This window comes from Varroa jacobsoni, unplaced genomic scaffold (genome assembly GCF_002532875.2).
Source record: "Varroa jacobsoni isolate VJ856 unplaced genomic scaffold, vjacob_1.0 scaffold_397, whole genome shotgun sequence".
NCBI classification, from domain to species: Eukaryota; Metazoa; Arthropoda; class Arachnida; order Mesostigmata; family Varroidae; genus Varroa; species Varroa jacobsoni.
The window spans coordinates 30,167-42,855 of NW_019213299.1; the positions used below are offsets into that span (position 1 = coordinate 30,167).

Below are 12,689 nucleotides of genomic sequence, written 5' to 3' on the forward strand. Positions count from 1 at the left end.
AATAAGCGTTTTCCTTTTACGGTTATCTTTTTTGACAGCACTTGATAAGAATATGCTTAAAGCTTCTGTAAACCAAAGCCATCAGTTTATCCCTTTTCCTTATGATGGACATATTATATGGATTTCCCAATACGCAACTTTTATGGGCGACAATGCTACAATGCGCTTTGCTTGTTTACATAGAGGGATAAGGCATACATAATGTTTTGCGAATATCTACCATACCTCGTTTCTCGCGTCAGTAGCCGACCTGAGGACTGCATCGTAGCGCACAGAGTGCCTTGTTCAGGACGAAGGGTATGACAGCGCTTTTCCTGAGAGATAACCTTACGATTATTTACTGCCGGGATAATTTGTATAACGAAGAGCAGGTAAGAAGAAAATACGCCGTAAGCGTACTTAATACTATAATAATTAAGCTAAGGATGAGAGACAAGGAGCCGTTTTTGTTTAACAATTTTTATTCTCCTGCTCTGCTGACTTCTATCTAATAAATATTTTGTTAAGGAGCGACGTGGTCTAAACGCCTAATGTGCATTTTTTAATACGTGACCATTTTTTTCGTAACCATAACTAGCAAGCATGCTGCTACGATGATTCAAATTTCAGCGTTATTAAAAATTATTACCAGATATTAATAATAAAAAAAAATTTCAACGAACGGAAAGTAAGGAAGATAATATATTATTAAAACTATGGCTATTATATTATCGCAACTAGAACTACTTGACCGTTTAATAGATCGTACCGTTTAATAGGAAGAACTCCAGGAAGTACAGAGAGATCCACTCCGATTAGACTTTTACGGGGGGCAAGTGTTTGATGCTATATTTAAACGTCGATGATTCCGAGGATTTGTTCGCATGGAATGAACATATCCTCTAAACTGAAAGAAGTTGCTTTGATGTTACTACACATATTATGCGTAGGATGTTATGAAACCCGTATACGGTCGATGTCCACTCTTTCTTCGTTCCTTTTTCCGTAATACCTAAACCACGAATCGCCTCAATGAATTCGTTCGGGTATATGCTGGGTAGACGTGCAGTAATGACGTTGGTCATATGGATCCGTTTATAGAAGAATGGACGAGTAGAGAACCGAGCGAGTCAGTGAATTAGGAAGTGAAAGAGTTCAGTGATCCAGTGCAATGTTCAACAAAGACATTATTTAGTATTTGTAGGAATATTTTCTGGCTGTCTCCTGGATCGTGAAAGTTAGCTAGACGGCTGACGACCCGCTACTTGACAACATTATCACGCGGCAATCGTAATTATAACAACGAATGAATCTCGCTTCTAGGGAACTTCTAAGGCATCTATCATCAAAACTATCAATAACATGCATGAAATATCTATCCTTTGGCAAACATGCCAAGAAACTAAGCATCTGAATTGAGAATGTTACCTCATTGTGTTGAGAATCTTATTGAAACTTATTAAATTCTATTGTCTTTGTTGTAAGCACTGCCACTTATCATCAAACCTGTACTATAAACGTACTTCACTTACAACTCAGACAGTACGGACGGCACGGAAGAAAGCGACGAAGCAACAAAAACCAATACGCGCTGCTAGCTCAAGTTATCCAGATGATATAAGCAGTAACAACCGTAGTCGCTTTAATAGTATTATTTATGGCTAAAAACGTAAACTGGTTTTTAACTTTGGTGTTATTTGTTATCGCAGGCACTTAGTATATAGATAGGAACAAAGTGCATAATTTTGCGATCATATTCTTTAGCTTTTTATTAAAGCTTTCGCAAATAGCTTATTATCACGCATTGCAACCAATAAAAATAAAACCATTGTCCACTGGAAAAAAATGATATATACAATATGTAACTTTTGTTAAGACAATCACTATATTCTAAAACCTTGGATATATTAATCTATTTATACAAGACGTTTTAAAATGTATAAAAACCATTTGAAAGGTGCTCGAGGTTTATCAAAGCTTGTTTTACTATTTTTGGACTGTAGACTTAAGAATACATGTATACACTTACGATAGTGTTCTTTCATTTGTTGTTCATTATTCACCAAATATCTAATTGTAGTAGCAAAATAATTCTCTACATTTTGATTGATTGATAAATGATGATTAAAAAAGTTATAACGTCCTTCTTAATACAATTAAGTATCTTGCAGAGGACCAAGAAGCAGTTGATCTTTTAGCTATGTATAATGTTGTCACAACAGATGGTTAAGATAGCTACAGTTGATACCGAACGGATGCCTAAATGAAAAGCAAACGGAGTGATATTTGTTTTGTTGAAGGTATCAGCCATATATAGCTGGCAAGAACTATCACAGTGGAGAGGACTCTCGCAGGCAGATCTTTAGGAGAGTGAAAAGGCGTTTCGTAGAGGAGATTTTCTATGTACCCTTGAAAGAGTAAATCTGAATTAAACAAGCGAGGCGATTACGATGTTCAAGCTACGAGTTTTCTACGCTAACTCGATGAACCCTTGTGGCTGAAATGGGTCGGAACAGCAGCTTCAACATGCAGTATATTAGTTGTTCTTACGGCTAGAACTTCGCGTACCGAAGACTTGGTCACAAAACAACTTGCGGAAATACCCAATACTGAAGACAGTATGTGCCTTTTATCAAGTGTGTATGATGGCTAGGGTCTTGATTTTAAAATATCTGTTGACATATTATTAGGTTCAGTGTTTAAAAGGTGATATCGTTCCTGAATTTACAAAGATATTTAATTTTATAGAAAACGGACGTTGTGACTCTACACAACTGAACCTTGTTTCAGTGTTTGCCTAAGCAATAAGTAGCCCTTATATGAAAGAAAATGAAAAAATAGCATATGGATAGAGGTTTATCCACTCAAACAAGAAGTGCTGTTTAACAGTACCTTGACGCCCCCGAGTCTATTCAAAAAACTTTTTTCATCAACGAGAGCTCTTGAAAATTGTCATAAGTCTTGACGCACCCTATACATGGATATCCCATTCAAACTTACGTTATTTAATGTTACTTTTGAACTAAGTAAACAAAAAAACCTTTTTGCTTAATTATTTTTATCAGGAGGTGTTCTCCTTTACTACTTGCATTTATAAGTCAGCGCTTTGCGAATCTCTTTATTTACTTACTGCTTAATTATTTAAACATCGCATAGAATTGTGGCCGTATACAAGGCCAATTTTCTTTTGATAGTACCACAGATTTGTAATGAGTGTGGCTAAGACACCAAGCAAACAGGTTGTTGATTACTACATGCTTTGCAGCAGCTTTTGTTCAAATGTTTTTACCGTGGCGGTCAATTACAGCCATACCTTTAGCAATTCAAGTAGCAATGTTATGTACTATTGATTTTTATGCAATCTGTACATGAGTTTCATCAGAAGGTTTGAGTGTCAATAAAAAGAGACTTTTCTTTTAGACAAATAACTTGTACCAATGAAATCATTTAATATTTAAAATAGTTGTCACAGCTCAGCTCTCGAAAATGTCTAGAACACTAGCACTGCATTAGCTAAGTTATTGTTAGGGATTTTAACCATACCGATTCTTTTATTGTTTCTTAGTAACGTAATGTTATAAACAAGTCTTGATGGTTAATGCACATTTTGCAAGTTTAGTGTAGAATTAGCTTCATCTGTTTTCATCGGAGTCGGAATCCGGCATATCTATCGTTAGTCACTATACATTTTCTTATAGGTATTTGCAGAGCGACTATTAGCAGGAATGAAGCGTATAATTCTATGTAGATTTATGAAATATCTTAGTGCAGTAAAAAGACCCACAATTACATTATGTTATTAGTCCATTACGCGCGCTATTTGCATCCCGTCTTCCTTGTACATCTTAACTTTGTTTTAAAAATAAGTTCGCTAGTACTAAAAAGATAAAATTTAAGTTTCCCTAGTTCTACAAAATATCGATGATCCCAAACCTTCACTGTACCATTTGAGACCTTTGCCTTGAGAACTTGCTAGATTTTAAATACTCGTTACCTTCCGCCTTTTTAACCAACGATTAAAATGTTCTGGAAATGTAACTATACAAGTAATGCACCTCGTTTTTATTATCAAAGGATACCGCCTCTGTGCTTCTGCTAAATCATTTTTTCTTCACCATTACTTTGTCTGTCTAATACGCCCGTTTGTGATCTCTTACAATAATGATAAATTGGTCAGGGCTATATTCGTACAAGAACGATATTCGCAGCAACAGCACTAAATATCTCATACTGATCTATGTGTGGCCTGCATAAGCCTATTTATACATTTTTGTAGTGTTAAAAACCTTGATCATCGTTATGTCCGACAAGCACAGACAGCAGTATTCCTGTTTACGCCAAGTCATTCTTAGCAAATCATTCCGTTAACATTTATTAAAACGCCCCTTTAAAAACCTTGCAAACGCTTACGGCCACATTGTTTGAGAAAATATGTTGAACGCGCAAGTACGTACACATTGTCACCACAAAAAGCAGGAATGATTATACTACTTTAATTAGTAGTACCCTATAAATGAGTATTACGGAATTTTACATGAATAGATAGCACTAATCTTTTCACAAGACGTTTTGCACGCTCACGAGTGAGCCTGCCATACTTCACTACCAAAACTTAGTGTGATCCTCACGAATGACAACATCAGAAAAAAGGTGCTATCGCTACTACCATGTATATGTGTGTGCTGTTTCCTCCTTTGACAAATACAGCACTGCACACTTAGACTGGCTGGCACTGCTGATAACAAAATCATTCCATTTAATCAAGAGCTTTTTTTATGTCAAACAGGCGGTATATTTGCGCCTTCTGTAAGGCAGCATGATGAAGATCAATTCTGTGATCAAGAACATTGAAATTGTGTAGGACAATTAAACTTAAATGTGTTAATTATATTTATAAAGCTCCAGATTTTTTATCAAAATAGAATGGTAAAAAAGAATATATGTACAGTAAAATCACTTACAGTTGAGGGAACTTAAAAAAGAAAGGACTAAATAAATGATTAACAATTTAATTTCGATTTTCACGAAAATATTTTACTTCTGAACTTTCCTAGGATCCTCTTATTTACTGCTGATTTCAAACGAATAGCATAAATTTCGTACTTTACTTGCGCATATTTACATCTCACTGAAAGCTTAAAATCTGCGAGAACTATTTTGTGTGTCAATTTCAGCTAACGTGTAGAAAATGAGAGCGCAAGATTTCGAAAACTACGTCGCAGTGTTTTTTAAAAGAACGATTGTCCTCCAAACAGCTCATAGCACAAATCACTGTTGAAATATCACTTTACTTAGTGAAAAAAAGTGTTCGCGTTCCGACAACAACGAGAGGTTATTCTAATAAGCTTTACAGTGAACATCATAAACTGAAGGGTGATTTCTTATAGCAAGTTATTATTGCTGCGCGCCGTGTAACTTAGTGTCTTTCATAACTGAAAACACAATGTCTTTAACGTAATATCGAAAAACAACAGAGCTTTCTTCTATTTGTGAGTGCACGCCTTCGATGTCAGTTCAAACAGTTATAAGAATCAAAAGCGAACCCAGAACTCCAAATTTGCTCATATTTCCACAACATCTCAACTTAATGAAGTAATGTACTGTCGAATAATCTGCTGGCTAACAAAAACTCTTCCCAAAAAAAGCTTCCCAATGCATATTGTGTAACCGAATGTTATGCAGAACAAATCTATATATATATACATGGTTTTTGAAGCTGCACGCGTGAACCCGGTGGCAACAGGCTCGCCACAACTACCAATTTATATAGAATATTTCTCTCATAATTCCGCTGTATGCGTGTACTATCGAAATGTTTGGTTTAGAAAGTTCATTTTTATTTGATTCGAATGAGTGATATGGTTCTTGAATAAGCTCAGTACTTCTGTTTCTTAATCTGCTGTCACATGTTGCGACTGATGTCAAAGTAGCCATGAGAACACTTATTTAACGATCTATAAGACTTATTAACAGTCTTCCAGTTGTATAGATAACAATTCGTTCTTTTTATCGTTTCAATAACCTTTTGTAGTTTCCGCGAAGCGAAGGGTTTAGGGGAGCGGGCACCAAAACATCACTATCTGTGTGGGCTTTCCAACTGACGTTGGCATTGCTACGGTGTTCCTCTTCACTTGGATAGTTGTACCATTGGATAGAACAGTAGCTGACTCGCAACGGATCAGGGTCTTCTACAACTAATTTTAAGGAACTCCGTGGATAAGTGTTGTTAGGGGGATGGAACCGTGTCTGTGTGTGCGTATGCAAATCCAAAATAAGGTGATAGTAGAGATTGAAATGAACCATTGCTGCCACTTGATGTTGCTACAAGAACAAGACATTATCCAATGAACACATTTTTACATCAACTTTTAGTTAGCTTTATAAATCTTAATTTTTTAGCATAGGTTAGGAGCGTTATTTTGAATGGTCATGGTTATTCACTATAACCTATAACTCACTAATCAACACAAAACCTAAATTCGAGACAAAGCACTCAGTCATTTTCGAAATATTCCCTGTTTAACTAACGTTACAGTAACCTTGTGTCAGGCGATATTGGTAGGCATAAACTTGTTGAAGTGTCGCTCAGATACGCTACTCATCGCAGAATCCAGCAGAAATAAAGTTGGCAGTAGGCCAAAAGTATTACGAGCTCAGAGAGTCAAAACGACAAAAAGTCCAAAACGCACAAAGAATCTTAAAAAGATTAGATGTTGGAGCTTAACTAGGTGACTTTGACAATTTATTCTTCTTTCTGAAACGGTCTGATTTTTGTATAAAAAATCAGATATATTAGAAATGATTTTTTTCAGCCATTTTTATGAATTCCCAGCCCAGAACTTACTAAAGATATTCCAGTTTGGGTCACAGAAAGCATCTCTGCTTTTTCAGAAGCCGCATAATAACCAAACGTCGATTGTTTTTATTTTGGTAGATATATATGGTCTGTCATAAAAAATTGGAAAACATTCGTTTTCGGCTCAAATTCCGAGAAAATGCATCGATTTTCATTATTATGACTTTGTTTTGTTGTCAAGAACAAGCTTTTTTTCTGATACCAAGAATATCAGATAAGCTTATTCCCGCTGCGACGAACGGCCCGAGGTTGGTCCGATTTCAAATGAAAATATATAAATATATATGATGTACTCACCAAATACTGCCTTAGTTTTTTCTGAAGTGCCTAAATATCGCGCAGATTTCGCTTACAATACCCTTGAATAATTGCATCACGTACATCATTCTGTTTTGTTGAACTAAGAAGTGCTTATTTGGACAGAGGAGGAACAGCTTAGGATATTCACATAAAAGCAATTATATTAAATTCTTGATAAAAATAAAAGAAATCACAAATTTATGAAAACCTAAAGGTCAAGAGATGACCGTCAGAAATTTAAGATCGGATTGGACGTAATAGAAATTTATCCGCTATCTACCTAATTAAAACAGTGATGCTAAGAGAACTGTTTCTTACTCGAGGACAACCGAAAAAAGAATCACTTTATTGTCGGATTAACGGTATATTGACACAACTTTTGAATAGAAATACGCTCACAAGATTCTTTGGCGCTTAAATCGATCATTGTTAACATGGCTCTTTTTTTGTGGTTACTCTATGAAACTCTGTTCACTATTCACTCTACAGAATTTTAAACTCACCATTAACAGTCACAGCGCATTATGCATGTGTATCGCTGTTGTCCGAGCTATTGTAGACCCTCGAACTCTTTTGTACTAGTCGCATCCTCACTGCTTTTCGTTTCAGGTGGTGTCGAATGGGCGAGTAGCAGCTAGGTAAAGTCCATGGAGCACAAAAGTCGTTTTTATCATAATACAAGCTTTCACATTCAAGATAAAATAAGTACGTGATAGCTCGGCCCATTGGCAAACGGCCCGGTCTCACAAATGTTATTGTAACATTTGTTTGGGGCCAACAATTATCATCAGCTTGGTATGCAGCAGTGCTATTCCACTTAATAAAACAAATCAATTATTTGCATTCAAGATTATCAAATATCTTAAACATAGCATTAGGCATAGCACCTAAATTATACGGCGAAACACATGGCCATTGGAAAATTTTACTCTGTACGTTCGGATTTCTCCGTTTTAACCGGAATGTCGATCATCCATGCGAAAGAAGTTCTATTTCAACCTCCGAAGGTTGTCATTCTTTACCAGGCAGACGTTACTAAGCTTGATCATTTATCTTTTCTTGTGGTCGACGTTTGTCTAGCGTAGCTGCAATCCATACCCTTGTTGCCTGTGAGAAGACAATCTTCGCCAACAACGAACGAAAATGCGGGCTTTTTTATTCTAACCGCTCTTATTACATCTGTAAAACACTCTTGCTGGATTATCAGAGCGCGTCACCAGCTGATGATAAGGCATGTAATATAATCAATCGTGGTCCCCAACCGAGAGCGTTCCGAGTCGAGCACTTCTTCGGCGAAACCACCTTCCATGAAGATCATGATTTACTTATGGTATCGCTCTGGCTTGCATTATAATGTTGTTTCTTTCGAGAATAATCGCCGTAAGGCAGTGTCGAGATTGTTTGCAAACGAGGTGATGGAAGACCGCTTCGGTACAACCGTTTCGTGCAAGCGGCCGTCACAAACAAACCCCTAGGCAAAGTGCCTCAGTACGTAAGCTGTCAATGAATTTCGCAAATGCCAATGGCTTCCAGCGAGCAAGGACGTTCGATATTACGGGATAAATTTACAGCGCAACATGCTCAATAAATGTGGGACTTGCCCACCCTCACCGAGTGCGGCGTGCATCCTGCAATAACCAGCCAAGCCGGCTTTCAGTCGCTATTGCTTCGCTGACCACAGACAAGAACTCGCTGATAGAATTGATCGACACCAATTAGTAGAGGCAGAGAGACGTGAGCAATGGTAAATGCATTCCAAAACCGTACACATAAGCTGTGACCTCAATTTAAACTCGATAATCATCACACCGATCACCTGAAGCAAGAATCTTTAGTTTACTATTGAATACTAGTGAATTTATTAACTTCGAACTCGAAGATTTTTTGCGAATGTCGACAGTTGACGCAACAAAAGTATGTTATCCCGGTTCAGAATTAATCGTATGAGAATACGGAACTGACCAAACACAATCTGCGCGGACACCGTCGTTACCACTGAAGGGGCGGTACCATTTTTTTCATTGCTACTGAAACCGCGTTCATTGTGGCCTGCTATATAGATAGCTACTCCCCTGGGGTAAAATCGCCATATAAAGGTCCAGAACCTGACACGTTAGGCACGTGACTCTAGTTTCACGATACGCTTGATTTTTGGAATGTCGTTTGCCTAGACGAGCAACACATCGTTGTCATCTTACTTTTGTGTTCACACAAACGATGAGTGTTGTTATTGCAAAAGAAGCATGGCATTGGTTGACGTTGTCTCACTGCCGCAGCAGTCACTGTAGGTGCTGCGCGGTGAATGTCGAAACGATGGCGGAGTTCGGGAGCGCGCCTTAACGGTTCCGGACAATTTCTTCAGATCTTCCGGATTATCTGGGGTGGCAGCGATGCGACGTTGTTCCTGCGTCTTTACCTCAGTAAATTTGTACCGCACTGTATAATTTTTCTCTCGCGCAGAATGTTTAGCCTTGGAAGATTACCTGACAACGCGCTGCTCAACGTGTGCTTTTTCATGTTGAGGTCCTGTTGCCAAAGGCAAGCTGCGGTCAAAATATTCGACCGTATATACCGGGGCGGCTCATAATCGCTGCACAATAATCCACGGGTGAATACGTTCGGTTTCTTTGTTTTCTATTCGATCGCTCTGTTAAAGATATATTGTATATCGTGTCGGCGATGCGCGAAGTCCATTGGCGGATAATTTTCGCCTAGTGCGATCGCAAATTTTTAAGCGCGAAGATAAGACGCTATTGTTATTCACGGGGCTAGAGGTCACGCGTAGTAAAGGACAACAGAGAATCGGCATTTCGCAAAGTCGTTAAGGCTTGCTTTAGGTGCTGAAAGCGTGATTTACCTATCAATCCTTTAGCCACAGCATTCAGTTGTGGAAACTTGGGGGTCGGTATATGACCGTTAGTAAAATTTAAGAGCGAATTGGACCTTATTATTGATTGGAATGAGTGGCTATCTAAAGCATCTATCCAGAGGATAAAAGTACAGTACATAATAGTAAAAACAGTTCTTTAAATAGGCTACTCTTCTCTCAAAAATAGCCAACGGAGAAATTAGTTTGCCAGTCTAACATAATTTTTGGCTAGAAAGAAGCGACACCTTTTGGCGCCTAAATCGATCATTGTGATATGCCGCTTCTGGTGGTTGTTCTATGGAATGTAGGTTGCTAATTAGTCGACACAATTCTAACTTTGTTGTTGTTTGCACTCAGCTCATAATCTATATACATATCGCTGTTGTCGAAACTAATGTACACTGCCAAACCGTATTACACGTCAAGTCGGTCACACCTCTACTACAAAACTGATGCTAAAGAATTGTTTCTCCTTAAAACTACGCGCATAGAGTTCAGCACGCTTAGGAAAAAGAAATATGACTTGATTCACTTCGGAACGATCCGGGATGGCACGAAGTATTTGCTGCGATAATAGAAATATTATTGTAGTATTTGTTTGGACTAACAGTTATTAGCGGCTTCAACTTATTAAGACATGAACCACCGGAGAGGACTAGTTCCACATCGACTAGATATTCGTAAAAATATTATAACCAATTGGGCTTTAATAATTAAATCTTAGCCTAATCGAAGCTTAACATGGGCGCTATTGTTGACGATAACATAGATGATATTGCTGAGCATCTTTTCTGACTACGTTAATAGTATGTTTGATTTGGAGTAGCCAATTAGGAAGTTGGTGTTTCTAAAAAAAGTGAATTTTGTATTTACTTGTGTAATATTCAGTGCGATAATAGGATTAAAGGCTATGCTTTTTTGTAATTTTCTAATATGTTTAAAAATGATGCCTCGGACAATTCAATTTTTTCTACTGCTCAAGTAGATAAAACAGAAGTGTTGTAGAGGTGTCCACGAAAAATTTCAAAAATGCACTTCTTAAAGCCAATACTGCAATCTATCCGAGTTATGCATCTTGAAGGCCCGTCAAATTGAAGTCAATTTATAATACTCAAACAAGTCGACAATATGCATCATACATACGAAACTAGGGGTGCCAAATTAATTATGACCTACAAAGTAGGAACGTTATGTCAATAAAAAATTGGAAGTACTAGCGCGACGTCAATTAAAAAGTTAGACTATCAATATATTTATTGTGTCTATGTTAGCGTAAAAAGATAAAACTGCTGTGTCATTGTGTTAAAAATGTTTTGAAAGAACCATCAAATCTTTTGAAAAAGGTAATTTCAGAAACCGAAAAAGCTTCCAGATTTCCAAAAAAAATCAGTAAAACATTTGTATATACCATTCCGTATCTATCTTTTTTGACAGACGAAACACATGAAACGACGCAACGTACCAGACTGCCAGATAGTCATTGTTTCACAGTCTGAGTTTCAGTGGCTTCTTACATCCTCTGATCAGGTTTTTAGAAGCAAATCAGTTCTCTCTATACCATTCAGAGCCTTTCAAAAGAGACAAGGTGGCCGTAGCAAAAGTAAACCTCTCCGACTGCTTCTGAATAATTGATATTTTTGAGAAGGACGCTACGAGCTCCGTCAAAAAGGACAGCCCTCCATAATCTATTACGGGTGAGTTGATTACTGGTTAAACAGCTCGTATTCGGAAAGAAATAGGGAAAATACTGGTGAGCTGAAAGTCACAAAGATCCCACAAAGGCCCGCTGAGTTCGCGAGACTTCATACCTGCGCAAGTGTGGTTCGGATCGTCTCGAAATGGTCGAGGCCATACGGTTACGATATTACCAACATGCAACATAATCCATAAATTCACTCCTTCTATAACCATCCCAAGGAAATTTGTGAGTTAAAAGATTTAATCAAAGGTATAAAATAAATGAAAAGATCGTAGTGAGAGAGCTCTGGTGGAGGGATGAGTCTACAAGTACAATTGTTATTAGAAACCAAAAGTGATGCAGAGACCATTTTAACTAGACGAATCAATGATAATACTGTAGTCACAGATCTTTTGGTGCTGACATGCGGCAAAGTCATGTTCCGATTATGACACAAACAATATAAAGAACCTGGTTATGCTGTACTCATTTCGCTGTACAAAGACATCTATCGCATATAGATATTTTTAGATAGATTTTAGATATAATAAAGCTTCATACAGATAAAGCATATATTTTTAAGCATCGAAAAAACCTCCACTTTGTAATAGAATTGTTCGTCGGGTTCAGAAGCAGACTGTGGAAATCTAAATATTACGATTCGCCGGGTTATTTTTATGAATAGTGCAAAGCAGCTAGACCAATAACTGAATAGATAGATAATATCAAGATATTGATATTCAAATATAACTTCGAGTACTTGCTTGAAAGCTTTTTTTTAATTAAAGAAAACCTCTTTTTTTATTTGATTATTGATGCGAGTGACATGTTACTCGCAGTTTGAACTATGGAAGGATTATTGTCGCCACATTTGTCGTCCGAAGTCGCTGACTGAAAAATAGACAAGCATTTTCGACTGATTATAAGAGCAATAATAATAGCCCTCCAACTGCAAAACTTGCACCCATCGCGATCGAGAAACAATATATATATATATGTATATATAT

The 12,689-nt window shown here is 37.3% G+C and overlaps 2 protein-coding genes across 15 annotated transcripts in view; one reads left to right on the forward strand and one right to left on the reverse strand.

Moving 5' to 3' along the window:
• LOC111260078 (uncharacterized) overlaps nt 1-7,735 on the reverse strand; it is a 35,364-nt gene extending 27,629 nt beyond the window's left edge. For 3 of the 4 annotated variants that reach the window (XM_022832553.2, XM_086968132.1, XM_086968131.1), the window contains exons 1-3: nt 7,639-7,735; nt 749-886; nt 226-314 (exon numbers count right to left, since the gene is read on the reverse strand). The gene's annotated coding sequence lies outside the window, so the exon portion shown is untranslated. The remainder of the gene's footprint in view (nt 1-225; nt 315-748; nt 887-7,638) is intronic. The other variant, XM_022832555.2, reaches the window with a different exon arrangement.
• The window catches only part of LOC111260079 (cytokine-inducible SH2-containing protein), a 58,777-nt gene that overhangs the window by 2,140 nt on the left and 43,948 nt on the right, over nt 1-12,689 (forward strand). For 3 of the 11 annotated variants that reach the window (XR_002680064.2, XR_002680065.2, XM_022832557.2), the window contains exon 3: nt 246-371. The exons of 2 other annotated variants lie outside the window; for them this stretch is intronic. The gene's annotated coding sequence lies outside the window, so the exon portion shown is untranslated. 6 more of the 11 variants (XM_022832559.2, XM_086968133.1, XR_002680067.2 and 3 more) reach the window with 5 other exon arrangements.